The sequence below is a fragment of the Rhinatrema bivittatum genome, chromosome 5, assembly GCF_901001135.1.
Source record: "Rhinatrema bivittatum chromosome 5, aRhiBiv1.1, whole genome shotgun sequence".
Taxonomy (NCBI): Eukaryota; Metazoa; Chordata; class Amphibia; order Gymnophiona; family Rhinatrematidae; genus Rhinatrema; species Rhinatrema bivittatum.
Window position 1 is genome coordinate 305,299,115 of NC_042619.1, and position 21,564 is coordinate 305,320,678.

The window sequence follows — 21,564 nt, forward strand, 5'->3', positions numbered from 1 at the left end:
AATTGCCGCAGCTCAGCGATTTTCTTGCGCATCGACATAATGCACTCTCTGCAGTGAATTCACAGTGTTTGCAATATTTTTTAATGGCGGATTACCCACTTTTAAAAGGGATTCTAAGATGCTTGGCCCGGAGCTCAAGGATCAAGCAGCCATCCGAGCTGGTGACGTCATTTCCTCCAACACGAAACAATTTTATAGACCACGTAGATATTATCCTCCTTCGTCCAGGGCATGACCTGCTCGGGTTCCTCAGAGAGAACATGCATGGCAAACAAGAACTCCAAGAGCGCAACCAGCTCCACAAGCTGGTCCTGCGACTGGATTTTGACTCCTTTCCAGAGAGCAGCAGCCATCACACCCTGATCCCACGACCCAGATTACCAGTGGGAGGCCGGCTCTGCCACCCGATTACAAAGGACCAATGGGTACTTTCCATCATAACCTACGGTTACCGTCTAAATTTTTCAGTGGTACCCCCGCACTCCCCACCCAGTCCAGCATGGTGCCAAGATGAACACATAACCCTTCTCGAGTCAGAACTCTCGATCCTTCTCTATGCCAGGGCCCTAGAACTGGTTCCCTCAACTCAGAAAGGGAAAGGGTTCTACTCCCACTATTTCCTAATCCCAAAAAGGACGGGAGGCCTCTGCCCTATTCTGGACTTCCGTTCCTTAAACATCTTTCTTCAAAAAGAGTGATTTAGAATGGTGTCCCTCGGCATCATGTTCCCCCTACTACAAAAGGGGGATTGGCTCTGCTCTCTGGACCTTCAAGACGCTTATGCCCACATAGCCATCTTCCCCCCTCATCGCAAATACCTGCGATTTGTAGTGGGTCATGTGCACTACCAATACAGGGTACTGCCATTCGGCCTGGCCTTGGTGCCCCGAGTTTTTACAAAGTGTCTGGCAGTCGTAGCTGCACACTTATACTGCAAGGGCATCCATATCTTTCCATATCTCGACGACTGGCTCATAAAAAGCCAGTCCAGGCAAGGAGCTCTCGACTCACTCGATCTCACTATCCACCTTCTGCACTCATTGGGGTTTCTGATAAATTATCCGAAGTCCCACTTGATACCGTCTCACCATCTCTCTTTTATAGGAGCAGACCTAGACACTGAAGTGGCCAAAGGGTTGTTACCCAACGACCACGCAACCACGCTGTCCAACCTTGCCAGCCTTATCCGCAGTCGACAAACAGCCTCGGCTCGCCAATTGCTCATGTTACTAGGCCACATGGCATCAACAGTCCACGTCACTTCAATGGCACGACTAGCCATGAGACTGACTCAATGGACCCTAAAAACTCAGTGGCACCAAGCCACTCAGCCACTTTCATCCCTGGTCCATATAACCAACCGGCTTCGTTTGTCCCTTGCTTGGTGGACACACAAAGCCAACCTACAAACCGGTCTTCCCTTCAAGCAACCGGCTCCTCAGGTGACCTTAACCACAGATGCCTCCAACCTAGGTTGGGGAGCCCATATCGAAGGCCTTTAAACTCAAGGGACTTGGACAAAAGCCGAAGCGACCTATTAAATCAACTTTCTAGAGCTTCGAGTGGTGCGGTACGCCCTTTATGCATTCAGGGACTGCCTATCCACCTGTGAGGTCAGCCGGATATCAACCTCTTTGCGTCCAGCCAGAACCACAAAGTGGACCGATTCTGCTCTCTACACAGGGACCAAAGAGCACCAACCATGGATGCCTTCGCCCATCCCAGGAACACAGGCTTGCTATATGCGTACCCTCCGATTCCACTAATAAGCAAGACTCTCATGAAGCTACAACAGGACCAAGGCTTAATGATACTCATAGCTCATAGCCAAGTCTGGTTTCCCATACTTTTCGACCTCTCTGTCCAGGAACCCATTCGCCTGAGCACAGCGCCCAACCTAATAACACAGAATCACTGCAAGTTACGCCACCCGAACCTCCAGACTCTATCCCTGATGGCCTGGATGTTGAAAGGTTGATACTACAACCCCTCAACCTTTCTATTAGCTTCACATAAGCCTTCCACGCGGAAGTCTTACCACTCTAAATGGAAAAGGTTTCCGGGTGGTGCACACAAAAGGACCTTAACCCCTTTTCTTGCTCCACTCCAGCACTCTTGGATTATCTCTGGCACCTCTCGGAATCTGGCCTACAGACTTCCTCCATATGAGTACACCTCAGTGCCATCTCTGCTTACCATCAAGGAGTAGGGGATGCCCCGATAACAGCTCAACCCCTGGTGAGTCGATTTATGAGAGGCTTAATACAGCTTAAGTCACCTTTATGACCACCGGTTGTGGCATGGGACCTCAACGTGGTACTTGCACGGCTCATGCGTAATTTTCCTAGTAGCCATCACATCTGCTCGCAGGGTAAGTGAGTTACAGACCCTTGTGACCTACTCACCTTACACAAGGTTCCTCCATGACCAGGTGGTTCTCCGAACTAACCCGAAATTCCTTCCTAAGGTGGTAACAGATTTTCACTTAAATCAGTCTAGAGTCTTGCCCACTTTCTTTCCAAGGCCTCACGCTCATTCAGGTGAGCGAGCGCTACACACATAGGACTGTAAGCGTGCGCTGGCATTTTATTTAGACTGTACTACTGCCCACAGAAAATCCACCCAACTCTTTGTTTCTTTTGACAAAAACAAACTTGGAGTTGCAGTGGTCAAGCAAACTCTCTCCAACTGATTGGCAGTCTGCATTGAATTCTGCTACCAACAAGCAAGCCTTCCACTTCAGGGACGAGTGAAGGTGCATTCAGTCAGGGCCATGGCAACATCAGTAGCACACTACCGTTCAATACCGATTGCCAACATCTGCAGGGCTGCAACATAGAGCTCTCTCCACACCTTCACAGCTCACTACTGATAGTCAAGGCTGGACAACATGACTCTGTCTTTGGCCAGTCTGTCCTAAGGAATTTATTCCCAGTGTAGAAAACCAACTCGTCCTACCTCGATCCGCTGTAAATTTCAGGCTGCCTCATCATTGCCAACAGCACCCCTGTTGTTGTGCCTGTTGCACATGTGTGCTGGTTGGCCTGATTCATATGACTCAGCCTGTAGCTTGCTATTCACCCATATGTGAGGACTACCATCCTGCTTGTCCTGGGAGAAAGCAGAGTTGCTTACCTGTAACAGGTGTTCTCCAAGGACAGCATATTAGTCCTCACGAAACCCACCCGCCACCCCGCGGAGTTGAGTTCGATAGTGTTTTCTTATTTTATTTTTCACTCATACTTTTTGCTACAAACGAGACTGAATGGGGACCCCCGTGTGGCCACAGGGATAGTAGCATGCTGAGCATGCTCAGTGTGCCAGTCAAAGTTCTAGAAACTTTGACAAAAGTGTTCCATGACAGGGCTCCATCTGATGATGTCACTCATATGTGAGGACTAACATCCTGCTGTCTTAGGAGAACACTTGTTACAGGTAAGCAACTCTGCTTTATGAGCAAGGTATCATGAAGAACATCACACAAAGAAAACTATCTGCATACCAGTCTCCATCACACTATCTAGGATACTCTTGGTAAAAGGTAGTTGGCTCCTAGAGAAGCTAAGAGGAACAGTTCCTAAATGGTGCTATTCCTTTATTAATATTAATGGACTGATCTCATTATATGGCACCCATGGGTGCTGAAATCCATCCAGAGCAGGATTTGGAGAGGAGAGGGATAAAAGAGGGGATCCCCAAGGAGCCAAGAACTGTAAGCAAATAATCACAGGAAGAATGCTGAGATTCTATCAGCACTGTGGGCCAGTTCTGGTACCACATAGAGCAGAGTTCCATCCAGGCTGTGGGCCAGTTCTGGTACAATACAGAGGACAAGCCCAAGAGTGTCATGGGATGATTATGGGACCTTGCAGTCCACAGACCCATCAGGGCTGCTGGATGGTTCTGATCTCATGCTGAGCAGAGGTCCCTTACTCACTGTCTAACCTGAACTTGTCATTTTCTCTCCCTGTGCTTCAGTCACTGATTCTCAATGTGACCTTAAGCATGTTACTTTATCTTTCTGTGCCTCGGTCACTGTCTAGGTGACCTGAGAAGGTCACTTTTTCCCCCTCTGCCTCATTTCACAAAGCTGTAGCTTTTGGAAGCTTTTCATATAGTCTGAGCAGCAGAAATGTAATGCCAACTCACATATTCAAGAGGTGGTTGCGTCTTCGTTTGTGAGATATTCTTGCTGTAACTTGTTTGTACGAAAGATGCTGTAGGAAATCCAGGTGCCCTCCTACTGGCACAGCTAATTAATTTTCACTTTCGTTGCAGGAACATTGACAACTTTGTCCTGGCTTCATCCGGTCGGAGAGGCGCCAGCAATTTGAGCCGGGCTCGCCACCAAGAAGCCGTGATCTATGACAAGCACGTGTCCGCATGCTTGTGTCCCTCCCTCTCCCCTTCATTTTCCAGTGCCTGTGTTTTCAGGAGAACTCCAAACAGCGGAAAGAAGACAAGCTGTGATTTCCCCCAACCCCCCAAAGCCCTTTCGTTTTTTTAAAGAAAAAAACTAAAAAAACAAAACAAAACAAAACATTTCTTGCTCGCGTACATGGGGGTAGGGAGGGGCTTCAATTGGGGGTGGGGGATAAAAAAATCACAAAAGTTAAACCCTGCTGCAGGTGGCACCATTTGTGTGTTTCTGTCTGCCAACTTTTTTGAGGTGTTGAAATGAGACAAGAAAATACTTTAACAAAATTTGATTTTTTTTTTCCACAAAGGTTCCACCTTCCTCTGCTAAGTTGTTATTTATTGATGGTTTTAGTTTTGTTAGACTGGAAAAAAAAGTACTTAAAAAATCACAAACCTGTATAAATAACATCTGTATTTCTTTTGCCAAAGCATGGGGTATCTGAACTGGTTCAGTTGTCTGTGATCATTCTGTAACGCTTTCAAGTCTGTTGGCTGTTTAACCAGCGGAGATAGCTAAGGGTAAATTTTATATCTATTTTATTTTCTAATTTTGTTCCACTTTTTTATTTTAATTTTGGCATCTCTCTTTCCTCCCTAATTGTGCTTGCAGAAGGACTTTCTATGTTGTTGACCTCTATGAAGGGTTGGGTTACCTGATTTTTCATATTACTAGGTCAGGCTGAGTTAGCCCTGGTTTTTTTTATTCCTTTTTCTTTGCATGCATGGCATGGCTATCTGGTTTTTCTTAGGTAAACCAGAACTATAAGTCCAGGGCCTGGGGAAGTAAATCCAGGACTGGGTGTTTTAGGAAGGGATTTGCTGTCTGACTCCTGTCAAACCTGAGAGACTGATCCAGTTCTGGTTTTGACCCATTACTTCTTTAGATATACATTTCCAATTTTTCTAGGAAAGGCAGGACCATGAGTCCATAGATGCAATGGGGGCAAAACCAAAACTGGATCAGTCTGTCAGGCTTGATATTGGGTCAAGTGCCAACCTTATCTCAGCCAAACTCCTATATCCTCCTGAGGTTTGGAAGCTGGGCCTGGGTTTCTGATTTACATCCCAGTATGGTCTGAGTCCTGGTTCTCTTGCCTCTTATGATCTGGTCTTCCCTTAAGTTGGTCAAGAGCCAGAATGCATTTGAATGGGAAACCAGAAGCCTGGACTGGGTTTTAACCTTAGCCCAATCTGGTTGAAAGTTGCCTGGTTGCATCTCTGCTGATCTTCTCTGTATAGGGATCACACAGATCGAAGACACTATGGAAAGATTGGCTTCACTCCATTTCTCTAACATCTACCACAAAAGCATCATGGGAGTTACAGCTGCATTTTCTCAGTAAATCTACAAGTCTTAGAATGTTTTGAATGGGGAACGACCAAATAGGACAGGACCAAGCCTATTCTGAATGACTATCAGAGCATTTGGTGCACATCCTATTCTTTTATTTTTATTTCTGGATTTTGAAAACATGGTCTTCTTTCAGCAACAAGGCACAATTCAAGAAGCCCACCTGCAGGGGCCGGGATCTGTGATGGCTCATTGAGAGGAGTGGGAACAGTTTCAGAAGCCTTGCTGGGGTCAGGGAATTCTGAATTCTTCAGCAGTCAACTGAGCTTGAAGTCTCACAGCTTGTGCCCATAGGCTTACCAGAGAGATCTTTTATGCCAGCTAAGAGAGGTGAACCAGACCTGGCTTTACCCCATTGGGGGCATGAAGTTGTAGTCCTGCTTTTCTTAGAATTATCAGAACTCTATCTCCAGGTCTCCAGCAGGACAAAACCAGAATTGGCTCAGCCTAACCTAGGTGACATGGAATCCTCTGATAAATCCTAGACATCTTTGCATCCTTGAAAAAAAACTGCAAAATGCACTTTATGTGACACTGGACAATTAGGGGGGGGGGGGGGGGGGTGGAGACATGGCCTTAAATACAGTATGTATGAACAGTGAATTTTGGTGGTGGTGAACCCCCCTCAGCAATAGCAGGAGGTCTTTAAAGGGATATCAATGTGTTATGAGCTCCCTCTAGTGGCAGGAGGTCTGAGATAGTCTATCAGTGTATTAACAGATAGATTCTAGTATGGGTATGTTGCTGGTGGGTCAGTATACAATAAACTCCTGGTATCTGCATGCTTGCCTGGCTTGGAATAGATTAATGCCAGGCTTTATACTACTGACAGATAACCGTGATTCTTTTTTCCAGCTGAAAAGCTAAAAAGTCTCTAGTCTGTTTCTTTGCAGGTATTGTTACTATCAGTTCTTACATATGGGCTAGAGTTGCCACTTCACCCCAGGTCATCTGAACAAGTCCTGGTTTTGCCCCATTGTATGCATGTAGTTCTGATTTTCCATTTCCCTAAAAAAATCAGAATTAGAAATCCATGTATGCAATGGTGGAAAACTGGGAGTTGATTTGCCTGTTCAGGTGACAGGATGAGCTCCTAGGTGGATTTGTATATAAAGTCAATTGAAAAGCTAGATCCCAAAGAGCAATTTCATAAAGGCTTCTTTGGGGCTATCTTGGCAGGTGTATATGGGAGGGCAATAGGCAGTCAGTAATGAGGATGGTGGCAAAAGGATTGGATGAGGAGGATGAACAGTGGCAGTATTAAGGTCATTATTGCTTTTCAAACTGTTTGCTAATATAATGCAGGTGTCCTTGGAGTGTTCTTCCCAAGGACTGTCAAAGGTCCAGGGGCAGGGGAAGCAGCAGAGATATAGCTATGCATTCAAGTTTGTAAAATTTAAGTAGCACCACTTTCCAGTAGCTATATTGGTCCTGGGGGAAAACTAGATTCTCTGCTGGCTGTCATCTTTTACTGAATCAACATGAGAATAATCAAAATCTATTCATGTACATGAACTTTAGAGACCACTGAGGTCTCTGTTGTCTCTATTAACAGCATTCTTTTCTTGCTCCTGTAAAAGAGATCATATCCAGTAGAGGACCCTGGAAATTTAAGTGCTACACAATGTTCCCCTATTCTTCTGACTAAGGAATTCAGCACATCCTTTAATACCTGTGTTTCTCAAAAGAAAAGTTGGAAACATTTTTCAGGATTCACTTAAAATATGGCCACCAATGCATTTGTTAATATACCTCTCCTCCTGCTTTATGGTACAGGAGTCTCTGTTGGCTGAGGATGAGGTGAGAGGTCTGAAGATACTGTGGTTGTGCCTGATGGAAATAAGGCAATTCAGTCCCTGAATTTAGTACTGACCAAGGTCAGTACACCCTAAAATAAAAAGAGGCAGAAACAGAAGAATGATTTAGGGTAAATTTCTGCTGCTTTGGGCTATCAGGAAATGTACAATCACAGCCTAGTTTTAAGCCATGTAAAGGGCTGGAGAGTGGTACAGTATGACTTATATAATATTGTGTTGGTTACAGTTATATGTCATGGCCTCTTATGGGTGTAGAACTGGACTGTTGTAATGGCCCAAGCCTTACAGAACTTGCTACCCATCACATGCCAAACACATGTGCTTCTGTAGAGGAGTGTTTGCCACTTTGGTGGTGCAACAGATTCTAAGCATCTTCAGCTCTGACTTTCAAAGGGAGGGAAAAAAGGGGCTAATTGTTTTTAGTCTACTGAGTAACCTGGAATGCGGCAGATTACTAGGAATCTTTTTACCTTGGTGATGTTTTTAATAAAGCCAGTACTGTAGGGACACCAAGGATGTATATCTTACAGAAATCAATGTGTGAGGCACACAAACATGTCTGAAGCATGTACTGTGCAAAGAGGAACACATCTGTGTGCTGTGCAAGTAACACATGCCTGAAGCATGTGCTATGGATTTCTGTAAGATAATACATCCTTGGTGTCCCTACAGTACTGGCTTTATTAAAAACACCACCAAGGTAAAAAGATTCCCAGTAATATGCCTCATTCCAGGATACTCAGTACACTAAAAAGGATTAGCCCCTTTTTTCCTCCCTTTGAAAATAAGGGGTACTTCAGTCACAGGTAGCTTGCATAGAACAGCCCATACAAAAAAAAGATGTTACTCAAGTGATGAATGAGAGGCCTTGCCCCAAACCAGTCAGTGACAATCCTTTTACCCAAAGTCCTAGTCCTGGCCTCCTGCTACTAAAGGTAGCCGATTATAGGTGACAAGACGGGCCTGTCATCCACCTTACCCAGCACACATACAAGCACAAATGCATACTGTCAACAGGAAGAAATATTTTGGACTTATAATAACTATCTGTACTGCCTGGTCTCCATACAGCTTTCTTCCTAGAATACAGACTGATTTTTGGGGGGAGGGCAAGGGAAGTACAGACCCTGCTGAGGGGAGAAGGTACAGACCCCTGCTAAGGGAAGAAGGTACAATCCATTATACAGCCAATATCTTCCTTGGTTGGTCTGGCAACCTGAGGTTGTCTTTTCATGCCCTTTAAGTGGTAATTTTCTTACCTATCTTTCTTCTGTCTTGGGGCAGATCTCAGGCAATTGTGAAAGGGAGGGGGTGACACACAAGTAGTACATCTTCTTGGGGTGTCTTTGTCTTTTCATATGACAAGAAAAAACACTCAGGCAAAAATATTCAATGGATCCCAGAAAAAAAGGTGTTGGTTGTGAAAGATAACACTTCTTAATCTTGCAGGTGCCACAGGCCAAGCCAAGTGGCTTTTTGAAATGCTAGGATTAAGCAGGCACTGATCTAAGCTCTCTAGAAGAGGCTAGATATATTTTTTAAGAACTGGAGGCACATTGTGGAAGAGCAAGTATTGGGTATTAGAAATACCCCATCTTGGGAGCTTGTTAAAGTCATACCATTCCTCAGATGGCCATGATCACCTCAGGCCTTAGACTCAGGACTTGGGTGTGGTTATCCTGGAAATCAGCGAGTTTCTGGTGAATGGGGAAGAAGGGGAATAATTCATTTGATTTGTCTTGTTTTGAAGGGTTTACTTTCCCCCTTTTTTTGCATGGCCTTTGAAGAGAAAATCTATAAATATATATATACACATATATATGCATATATGTATATATATAAGCTAAACATTAAAATATCCTGTTTGTTATATGAATGCTGTCAGATCTTGATTTCCTTCCCTTTTTTTTTCCTCTTTTTCTCTCTATCGCTGTTTTTTCTTTCCAAGCCTTGTAAGTGTACAAAATAAACAGATTCATCTTTCGTTTTGTCTCGGGATATTGCAAATGAATAAAAAAAAAAAAGGAGAAAAGGCACACAATGGCTCTGGATTATTATTTCATGTTTATTAAATGTGAGGGTTTGTTGGGTTATTTTTTAGGAAAGGAAACAGAAAAAGGAAAGGGAGATTGGGATGCAAGCAGTTTTGCAAAATGACCCTAAGAGGTCCCCATCAACAAGGTCCCCATCAACAACACGGCCACACAAACACCAACTGAAACACTTCCTGTAAGATACAATAATGGAGGTGTTTTTAGTGTTGTAAGCTCTGTCTTTCGTGCCACTTGTTGTTTCTGAGCCCTTTTCAAGAACCTCATAGGTACTGCAAGTGATGTCTGTCATGCTATAAAATGCCATGTTAGCCTGAAGGCTACAAAGCTAAAGAGATCGATCTGCCCTAACTCTGCAAGATGGTGTCTTGAAATACTACTCAAAGGTCTGCAAAACAAAAAAATATAATGCTGTATGTCTTTTAAAAAAATCTTTTTTGAATGTAGAAAGCATTTCCTTTGTTACACCAGTGCCTGCAACATGGGGCGCATTTTAAAAGCCCTGCTCGCGTAAATCCACCCGGATTTACGCGAGCAGGGCCTTGCGCACCGGCGCGCCTATTTTCCATAGGCCGCCGGCGCGCACAGAACCCCGGGACGCGCGTAGGTCCCGGGGTTTTCGGAAGGGGGCGTGTCGGGGCGGGACCCAATGATGTGGCGTTTTGGGGGCGGGGCGCAGCATTTCGGGGGCGGGACCGGGGGTGTGGCGCCGGCCCGGGGGCGTGGTCCAGGCCTTCGGACCAGCCCCCGGGTGGGAGCACGGCGCGCCAGCAGTCTGCTGGCGCGCATAGATTTACGTCTGCTTCTCGCAGGCGTAAATCTACGGACAAAGGTAAGGGGGGGGTTTAGATAGGGCCGGGGGGGTGGGTTAGGTAGAGGAAGGGAGGGGAAGGTGAGGGGAGGGCGAAAGAGAGTTCCCTCCGAGGCCGCTCCGATTTCGGAGCGGCCTCGGAGGGAACGGTGACAGGCTGCGCGGCTCAGCGCGCACCGGCTGCCCAAAATCGGCAGCCTTGCGCGCGCCGATCCAGGATTTTAGAAGATTCGCGCGGCTACGCACGTATCTTATAAAATCCAGCGTACTTTTGTTTGCGCCTGGTGCGCAAACAAAAGTACGCGAACGCGCTTTTTTTTTAAATCTACCCCCATGTGAATAGCACACGTGTTTCTTCTGCAACTTTAAAAAGGACTCACAGGTAATTTGAGAAACTATAGACCGGGATGAGCTTGATGTCAGTGCCAGGCAAAATAGTAGAAGCTATACTTAAAAACAAAATTGCCGAATAAAACCAAAATTGCCAAATATATACATAGACATGGCTTAATGGAGAAGAGTCAATATGGCTTTAGTAAAGTGAAGTCTTGCCTTACAAATTTATCTACATGTTTATTTACATTTCTTAAATGTAAATAAACATGTAGATAAAGATGAGCTGGTTGATATAGTGTATTTGTTTCAGAGGACATTTCACAAAGTCCCCCATGAGAGATGTATCTGGAAATGTAAAAAGTCATGGGATAAGAGGCAGTGTCCTATTATGGAATTGATAACCTACTAAAAGATAGGAAATGGAAGGTAGGACTAGATGGTCAGTTTTTCAATGAGAGAGAGGTCATTAGTGGAGTACTACAGGGAACTGTTCAGGGACCTGTGTTATTTAACATACTCATAAAGGATCTATAAAAGGGAACAATGAGTGAAGTAATGAAATTTGCAGATGATATAAAATTATTCAAAGTTGTTAAAAGAGCACTGGATTATGAGGAACTGTAGAAGAACTTTGCAAGACTGGGCATCTGAATGACAGATGAAATTTAATGTGGATAAGTTGAAAGTGATGCACATAGGGAAATAATACCAACTAGAGGTACACAATGCTAGGTTCCCTACTGAGGGAACGTATTGTCCTATTGATCTTGGACAATACATTGAAATCCTCAGTTCCGGGTGCAGCAGCATAAAAAATGCAAATAGAATGTTAGGAATGATCCAAAAAGGAATAGAGAATAAAATAGAAAATATCATAATGCCTCTATATTGAGCCATAGTGTGACTGCATCTTGAGTAACCAAAAGACATAGAGTTTGATTTTCAAAATCATTTACACATTTACAACTTGTTTTTTACATGTGTAAATGCACTTTGCCCGTGTAAGTGGGCTTTTGAAAATTGCTACAATATGTTATTGAATTGTCAATAGATTTTACATGTATAAAATGCATTTAATGCAGGTAAATGACTTTTGAAAATTGCTACAATAGTATGTTACATTTCCATGCGTAACTCCTTTGAAAACTCACCTGTTAATGGTGTGAAAGATATAGAGAAGGACAACAAGAATGATAAAGGGAATGAAATGGCTCCCTCATGAAAACAGGTAACAGACTAGGGCTCTTCAGCTTGGAAAAGAGATGGCTGAGAGGTGACATGTTAGAAGTCTCTAAAATCATTAAGGTGGGTGGAATGGGTAAATAAAGGATAGTTATTTACCCTTTCAAATACTACTAAAACAAGTAGGGTGGCAATGCCCCAGGATATTTGTAGGGTGGCCACATGGTCCTTCTGGGATACTTCCAGAAACCATTACAGGCTGCCCCTGCAGGTAGAAGAGAATCTGAAGTTTAGCAAAACAGTGTTGGGGGCCTCTAAGGCCTCAGCCCACCCAAATTAGTTACTGCTCAGGTACTTCCCCCTGCAGGTCTGGACTGGTCAAGACAAAAAGGAAGGTGAAATTTATATGTACCAGATAATTTCCTTTCCTTTAGTCTTAGCAGACCAGTACAAATACCCTCCCAAAAAAAGAAAAAATAAGGGGGGGGGGGTTAAAAAATACAAAACATCAACCTAATAAGCTAGGGCAAGAGGCTACTGAGGGACCTCCCATCTATCCCAGGATATATTTCGTAAGTGATGTAAGCAAAAAAAAAGCATGGAAAAAGTTTTCTGCCTCCACCTACTTGCAAACGGGAATCCCACAGGTGTGAACTCATCTGCTAGGACTAAAGGAAAGGAAATTATCTGGTAAGTATAAATTTCACCTATCTTTTAATCTTCCTCTTTTTACTACAAGCACTGCCCAGTAGGGAGATGCATGTACACTATTAGTGCAGATTGAGAATATTGGTGGGCTAATATCAGGGCAGAGCTATATATCCATGACATCAGCTTTTACTCTGTCTCCACCTGCTGGTAAAGGTGCATAACCCACTTGTGGGGATTAGCCTGCCTTCCTTAGAGGAAAATAAATTATTAGGTAAGCAGTAATTTCTTTCAGGTCAGCCTTGTGGCTTAGTTGCAAGTGCTGTGCACCTCCATGTGGAAGATCCTCATTTTGATTTCTGGATGAGGTCTTCCATACCCTGAGTCAGCTGAGCATGGAGATACGCAGATGTGGTATTTAAAGTCCCCGCTAGAGGAGGAGTCATGGCTATCATTAAGGACACCTGGTGGCTGGATTAAGAGCCCATTATACAGGGCTCCAGAAGCACTGGATGTGCCTAGGCCTGTGACTAGGGTGGAAAATATCTCTGGGTAGCAGGCCAGCTGAAGATTCACTGCTTCTCAGCTACTCTGCTTCATGCTCCAAACCTTCCCAGGCAGCATGCAGAGAATGGAAAGAAAAGGTGAGGCTAGAACAGCGTGGAGCAAAGAAAAGTGCTTCTGCGTCCCAATCCAATCCATGCCCTCCTGTCCTGTGAATGGGAAATGAGGCACAACAGGACCAGCAATGCCTTGGGAGCTTCAAATATCTGAATGACACAGCAGAGAACAGCTCTCTGTTTCCTCTTCGAGCTCCTCTCCTCCCAAGCATCCTGCAGGAAGCAGAAGAAAAGGGGGATGAAGCTAGAGCAGACATCACAGAGCACCTAAAGAAGTCTCTCCCCCCTCCTGACCTGGGGAAGGGCACAACAGCATCAATAATGCCTAGTGGTGGCAAATACCTAATGCCATCACAGCCCTGATTAATGGCTTCAGGACCCTTGCTGCAAAGACTAGGCTAGAAACAAGGGGAGGGACGTTCTATTAAAATGGAAAAATCCCTAGGTAGTTGTGAATGAAGATTCATGGCATCAGAATTCCAACCCTGGTTGCGATTGTTGCGTCCGTCGGTGCTAGACGGCTTCACCCTGTTTGCCTCACCTTATTCACGGCTCCTCCCGCTTACCTAGGAAAGATGGCTACCGCCGCATCTACAAGCCGACCTGTCCGGCGTCCCTGGAATGGCTATGGTGCTGCCTCCCGCCATGCTCCTCCCAGGTACCTACTAGGGTGCGGGTGCGCGCGTCACCCACGTCTTTATGCAACCCTTGGCGCGAACCTCGGGGGCATTCTCCCTTACTGACATCACGCCATCCAGGTATATAACATCTTCTATTTTGCTAGCTCGTTGAGTTAGCAAGGACTCAAATCCATTCCTGTCTACGCTACTCTGCCGCTTCCGTGCTGCCGCTGGAAGGTCTCTCGCTGCCCTTTGGGGTAATTGCTAACCTGGGTACCCGCTCCTTGGGGGCCCTCTGCTTTATTTCAGGTGCCTTACAGGGAACAGGTACTCGCTCCTCGAGGGCTGCTCTCCCTGCCTCGGTGCCTGTACTTACTTCTACAACCTGGTGGAATCACCTATCTACAGCAAACACCTTGCTCGGTAACCTGCTTTGGAACCTCCCATTACCAATGGGGTGAGAAGGGTCCCCTCTGCCGAGGTCCCTGAGACTGCAACTACCAGACTGCTTCACTACTGCCACCTCTGGTGGCACTCTTCAAAGCTGTTTAATAAAAGAACTAACTGTGTTTGTGCGTCTGAATCTAGCCTAGTACTGTGGCTCCTCACGGGGCTCCTCCCCATGGGCGTGGTCATCTGCCACAGATGTGTTAAACTAGCTGGCTAAGTGTAAGAGGAAGTAGGCACAAAGCAGTTTTGGTTCGCTACAGTTTGAGATCTATTCCTGGGGCAGGCCTGTCTGGAGCAGATTGTTTATGAGACAGATTTCCTGTCTCAGTTAGGGGCAGGAGGAAGCTTGCACAATTCTACTGCCTCCAGGGTATGCCGGAGAAAGAGGGAAGTTAGAGTTAACCCCTGAGATACTCCTTCAGGGGCTAAGCTTACAATCCCATACAAAGGGTTTCCTACCTAGCTGCCTCCAGGTATTGCTGCACAAGTGCGCAAAAACGCCACTGTGGCCTACCATGCAGCATGGCAAGAAAAGCCTACCAGGGGGCTGCCCAGTTCCCCTAACCCCAACGGGAATGATATCAGGCTGGTGCGCCGAGCACGGAGACCGAAGGAAGGCCTAAAAACCCCCTAACTGTCACTGTAGGTAAAAGTTCTTTTTCTTCTTCTTCTTTTTTTTTTTGGAAAACTTACCGGAGCTCAGCACTTACCGGAGCTCAGCACTTACCGGCAGAGCACAGAGATGATCTCCGGCTTTTTGGGGACAGGGCTTCTGCTGTCACCGCCACGCTCAGCCTTCTGCACCCGCAGCCTTTCAGCTGTACAAGCAGCTAAGTCCATGCCAGGGTCCAGCTACCGGACCAAGGCACACCTCTGAGGGACCACGGAAATCACCACAGGAATTCTCAACTGGGGGAGGGTCCATTAGGTCTCACTGCAGGACAGCTGGGCTTTCTTTTCCTGAATTTAGAATTTAAAATTTCTCCTTCCAAAAGGCTCGAAGCAATCCCCATAGGGAGATACACATCCACCATCTGCTGGAGACAGAGAATACTGGCAGGCTGGGGTCACTGCAAGGCTATATATACTGCGATGTCAGCCTGCTCTGTCTCCATCTGCTTTCAAGGGAGTATAAACCCACTGGTCCTGAGTCCACCTGTCTACCCACTAGGAAAATGTTATTGGTTTTTAAGAACTTTGTGAAAATATTTGTTTAACTATTGAATGATGTTCTGTTTGTCAGCAGTTTTGTAATATTTATTCTATTAGTATACTTTGACTATTATAAAAGATGTGTTATATTTCTTGATTTTATTATTGTTTTATGATCAGTGATGATGGTTCTGTTGCACTGCATACAGTCTGGCTTCTTGCAGTTTCCAGTTCAGTTTTTGCTGCACATTTCTATTTATACTTTAGGGTATCTTTATTCTGTATTTCGTGAAGGTCCATCTGTGGTCTGCATGTGTGACTGAGGTGAAGTATTCTGCTGGTATGTAATTTCTGTTTATTGATCTATAGCAGCTTTGCTTGTTCTGTTTTACTAATAGGAAGTATATTGGTGTTCTAGTACCTGGCATAATATTTGCAGTGTTGCCTTTTGATAGATAGGATTGTTGCTGTTTGAGTGCTAGCAGTTAGTACTTTTTTGGTATGGGAGGTTTAGTATATTGTAACTATAATTCAATTTATTCATGGCTTTCTAAGGGCCAAGCCCACATCAAATGTATTTTACAATAGCTTAATACTATATAGGTTCTAAGTGTCTTTACGCAGGGTTGTCTAGTTGAAACCACAACAGTGCATGTAAAAATAATATACAGTGGTGCTCATAAATGTACATACCTCTGGCAGAATTTGTAACATGTGTAGCATTTTAAGAAAACATGAGTGATCAGACAAAACACTTGTTATTTTTAATGTGTTTCATATTAAACTATTATGCATCACAGTATAGCACAATCATTAAACCATAGCAATAAGGGAAATAATAAAATGGTCCTGTTCAAAAGTTTGCATACCCAAGAGGAGGAAGGGAGAGAGAAAGACACTGCCGAGGTACCTGCCTGTGTTTCCGGGGGCTAGAAGGGGAGCCCAGCCCTGACGGTGGAGACAGCCCGGAGTCTGACGTCATCAAGGAGGGACAGTTAGAGCATAAAAACCGCCCCTCCTGCAGCGAGTTCCTCGAGGAGGAAGGGAGAGAGAAAGACACTGCCGAGGTACCTGCCTGTGTTTCCGGGGGCTAGAAGGGGAGCCCAGCCCCGATGGAAGAGACAGCCCGGAGTCTGACGTCATCAAGGAGGGACGGTTAGAGCATAAAAACCGCCCCTCCTGCGGCATGCAGCCGATGCCGGCGCGCGGCTTGGAAGGACTTTTTGGAGGAACTTTGGCAGATTTCCTATCCCCTCTTATTGGAGGCCTCCTGGGAAACATCTAACCGGGTAGGTTTATGATATATTAATACTTCTTCACTCTCTCCTAAAATCCTCCTCCATTAATAAAGAGTAGGTATCAAGACTGGTGCTCAGCTGAACTGAATAAGCATTCAGGAGGAGGCCCTCTGTATTTTCCTATTAGATTTTCTTTTGACAACTGATGCCTCATACTAAGAGGAAAGGGCGGTTGAGAGATGAGGGTTTTAATTCACCAGCAACCGATCCTCGTCAGCCTCAGATTCCTGGGTTCTTTTCAGGAGCTGGAACAAAACCGGAGAGCTTGGCCGCTGGAGGAGAGCGTATGCCTTCCCCCCAGACCTTGGAAGTCACTCTTAGCCCCGGATCTCCAAAAAAGCCATCTTTTCCTGGAGATATTAATATACCTTCACCAGTGGTAGCAAATACAGCAGAGATTTTACAACTGTCCCGGGATGGAGCTAGTAGTATGACAAATGAACAAGAACTGAGACAATCCAGTAATTTATATCAACAACTGGGAGAAATTAATGTAGGTTATAGAGAGAGCTCTGCAATGACCTCTACACCAGTTATTCAGAAATCTGTAAATTTTATGTCATCTGATAGTATAGAAGGGAAAGGGGCTACTTCTGTGATGGGAGGAGATGAGCAGCTTAGAGCTCTAACTTTCTGCGCAATAACTGAGAAATCTGAAACTATTACCTTAGAAGGTTTTGGTCAGTTTTAAAATCTATTGAAAGTTCTATTAAGATCTTGTCACAGGTTACCTTAGAAACAAAACATCAAACAATGTCAAATAACCAGTTAATCACTAGTTTCAATGCTAAAACTGAGGCATTGGAAAATAGAGTTTCCTCTTTGGAGAACAAACAAATGAAATTGGTGGATTTTGATAGAATTACTACTAAGAGATTAGAGACAGTAGAAAAACAAGTTTGCTTACCATAAACGTTGTTTCCGTAGATAGCAGGATGAATTAGCCATGCTGTCATGGGATCTGTCAATCAGGTCTGGGAGGTGGAGCTTGATAAAGCAGAGGTTAGTTTTTTGTATCCTCTGCGGCTGCGTGTGGGTTCCCGCGCAGGAAGTACAGATTCTCCTCAGTCTGTGATTAAGCAGTAATGGATCGAAGAAGCATGGTGATTGCCAGGGAGGAGGGTGGGTCAGCATGGCTAATTCATCCTGGTATCTACGGAAACAACGTTTACGGTAAGCAAACTTGTTTTTTCCCGTCGATAGCAGGGCTGAATTAGCCATGCTGTCATGGGAGTCACAAGCTCCCAATCACGTTCAAATTATTCTGTTCTGGGAAAGTGATAACAGAGAGTGTGGCAATCACTTGGCATGAGCTGTCGCGGATTGTAGGACCTTTTGACCTAAACTTGCATCCGCTGAAGTTTGCTGATCTGCGCAGTAAAGGTGTGTAAGGAAGTCCATGTAGCTGCCTTACAGATGTCTATCGGCTGTATGTTCTTGAGGTGTGCCCATGACGTTGTTAGAGCACGAACCTGATGTGCTTTGGGCTTTAGCAAGAGAAGCTTATTTTGTTTATTGTAGCAGAATTGAATGCATTGGACTATCCAGCTTGATATGGTGCGTTTCGAGACTGGTAGCCCCAGAGCCTTAGGATCAAAGGACAGAAATAGTTGCGATGGACGTGACGAGGAGGTCGTTCTATTTCTGTAGTATGCTAGTGCCCTTTTGCAGTCTAGGGTGTGAAGCAGCGTCTCTCGTGTAGTGGTATGGGGTTTTGGAAAAAACGTCGGTAGTTCTATATTTTGATTAAGGTGAAAATGCGAAATGACTTTCGGTAAGAAGGATGGATGCGTTCTGAGCACTACCTTTTGGTGAAAGAATTGCAAGTATGGTTCATAATGTACCAGTGCCTGTAGTTCACTGACTCGTCTTGCTGAGGTGACTGCAACCAGAAATACCACCTTCCATGTTAGGTATTTTACATGCGTTGATTCCAACGGCTCAAAGGGGGGAAGCATCAGCTGTTCTAAGACTGTGTTAATATTCCAAGGAACTGCCGGTTTCGTAGTTGGAGGTCTAAGATGTAATAGCCCTTTTAGGAAATGGGCAAGAAGAGGATGAGTTGCTATAGTGCCCTGATTATATGGTCTGTGGTAGGCTACGATAGCACTGAGGTGAACTCGAATAGAAGCCGTGGCTAAGCCTTGATCATATAGAGTATGGAGATAGTCCAACAACTGCTGTGGTGTACAATCTATGGGTGAGAGATGTTTGGATATACACCATGTGGTATACCTTCTCCACTTGTAGTGGTAGTTTCGTCGAGTGGAGGGTTTCCTTGATTCCAGCATAATAAGTTGGGCATTGTGGGATACGTTTTGTTCTGTTAGTAGCCACCTGTCAGTCTCCATGCTGTTAAGTGGAGGGAGGAATGTAGCGGATGTAGAAGAGTTCCCTGTTCCTGCAACAGGAGATCCGGCCGATGTGGAAGTCGAATTGGGGTGTCGCTGGATAAGTGTAGGAGGTAACTGTACCATGGTTGTTGTGGCCAGGCCGGGGCGATGAGAATCAATTGAGCCTTGTCCGTTATGCATTTCTGAATTGCCTGGTGATCAGGGGTATGGGAGGAAAGGCGTATAGCAGACCTGACGACCACGGGATGAGGAAGGCATCCTGAGCCATTCGTAATTTGCTGGGACGTATGGAACAGAAACTGGGAAGTTGTGTGTTGCTTTCTGTCGCAAATAGGTCTATCGATGGGGTCCCCCATCTGTTGAATATACGGAGCGCCACCTCCGAATTGAGGGACCATTCGTGGGGATGGAAGATGCGACTTAACCTGTCCGCTCTCGTGTTCGCAATGCCGGGCAGGTAAGTGGCTTGTAGATGTATGCAATGTTGGTGCGCAAACTGGAAGATGAATAGTGTTTCCTTGCATAGGGTCCAAGAGCCCGATCCTCCTTGCTTGTTGATGTAAAACATCGCCACTTGATTGTCTGTGTAGACCATGACTCTGTGGCCCTTTAGAAATTGTTGAAAGGCTTGCAGAGCGTTGCGAATTGCTCGAAGTTCCAACAAGTTGATTTGCATCGTTTGTTCTGTTACAGACCACAGACCTTGTGTCTCGTGTATCTCTAGATGCGCCCCCCAGCCCTTCCGTGAGGCGTCTGTAGTTAGGACTGAATTGTGAATGGGCGGTCGGAACAAGGCTCCTTTCGTAAGTGTGGACGGAAGGAGCCACCAAGATATGTCCTTCCTCATTTCTGAGGTGAGGACAATTGGTAGTGTGAGGGGTTGAAAATGTTGCTTCCACTGTCGTTTGAGTCCCCACTGAAGTCGTCTCATGTGTAACTTGGTATTTGGGACTAGAAAATTGGCTGCTGCCATGTGCCCGAGAACGACTAGGACTTGTCTTGCTGACGTGGATGGTTTCGGCAGCAAGTTCTGCAGGAGTTGTCGCAGCTGTATTTGCCTGTCCTGTGGCAGGTATGCTCTGGACTGAGTGGTATCCAGATACGCGCCTATGAATTGCAGCTGTTGTGTCGGTGTTGCAGTTGGGTGCTGCAGGCAGGATAGTGGACCCTTGGGCCGGACTACCCAGGGTGACCGGGTAGGCCGGGAGGCGGAGCCACAGGCTAGCGGTGTTCACCCGGGAACCAGGAGCCCCCCAGGAGGAGCCCGTAGGGTCCTGGAACCTTGGGACTTGGGATATCAGCTCAGAGTCAATGGCAGATAAGCCTGGGCAGGGAGTGTAGTAAGAACAGTCCAAAGAGTGAAGGATAGTCTCTAGGCCGGCAGTGCAGGTCGAGGGCCAGCAGATGACAGGACAGCGGGCGGCAGCGATACCTGTAGTAAGCCAGACCATGAGGCAGAGTTCGTAGAATACTGAAGCGGGAACAGGCTGAAGGCAGAGGCAGAATCGATAGTAGACTGTGGACTGGAACAGGCTGTAGACTGGAACAGAGTCTGTAGCTGGTTGTGAACTGGAGCAGGCAATAGCCTGGAATGGAGTCGGTAGCTGGCTGTGGATTGAAGCAGGCTGTAGACTGGAATGGAGTCTGTAGCTGGCTGTGAACTGAAGCAGGCTGAAGCGGAATCAGGAACGGACCAAGGTCGGAGGCAGGCTGAAGCGAAGTCAGGAACGGACCAAGGTCGGAGGCAGGCGGCAGGCTGAAGCGAAGTCAGGAACGGACCAAGGTCGGAGGCAGGTGGCAGGCTGAAGCGAAGTCAAGGCAATCCAAAGGTCAGTCAGGAACGAGGAACAAACGAAGCGCAACTCAGAACTACTAAGCAGTAGTGAACCTCGTTGCAAGGCAAAGAGAAGGCGTCCGGACGCCGGTTATATCAGGCTTCGGGCATGGCGTAATTAGCACAGGCGGGGCCAGACTTCCGGGAACTGTGCGTACATACTGTGCGTCCTCACGCGCGCGCGAGGCAGCGGGGAGACGGGCAAGCAATGGCGGCCGCCACGAGGAACCAGCAGAGCCGTAGGCGTCCCGGGCATGCGGAACGCGGGTTTCCAGCAGCAGAGGTGAGCCCTGTTCAGAGCTAAAGAGGGGGAAGCGGTGGAGACCGCAACAGTCGGTTGAAGGTGAGACTTCTGGAAGATGACCACTAATCCCAATCGTTGTAAGCATTGAAGAATTTGACGGAGTTGACTCTGGAGCAGATCCTGGGTCGGAGCCACAATAAGCCAATCGTCTAGGTAAGGGAAGATTGTCATCCCTTGTTGTCTGAGGTGAGCCACCACCACTACCATGCACTTGGTGAATACTCTGGGTGCAGCTGATAGCCCAAAAGGGAGTACTCTGTACTGGTAATGCTGGTGTTTGTAGCGAAAGCATAGGTACCGCCAAGAGGAAGGGTGGA

At 46.0% G+C, this 21,564-nt stretch overlaps 1 protein-coding gene across 7 annotated transcripts in view; it reads left to right on the forward strand.

Annotated features, from left to right (window-relative positions):
• The window catches only part of CAMK2B (calcium/calmodulin dependent protein kinase II beta), an 858,678-nt gene extending 849,061 nt beyond the window's left edge, over positions 1–9,617 (forward strand). For all 7 annotated transcript variants that reach the window (XM_029604232.1, XM_029604231.1, XM_029604230.1 and 4 more), the window contains one exon: positions 4,279–9,617. The gene's annotated coding sequence lies outside the window, so the exon portion shown is untranslated. The remainder of the gene's footprint in view (positions 1–4,278) is intronic.
• The last annotated feature ends 11,947 nt before the right edge of the window (positions 9,618–21,564 follow it).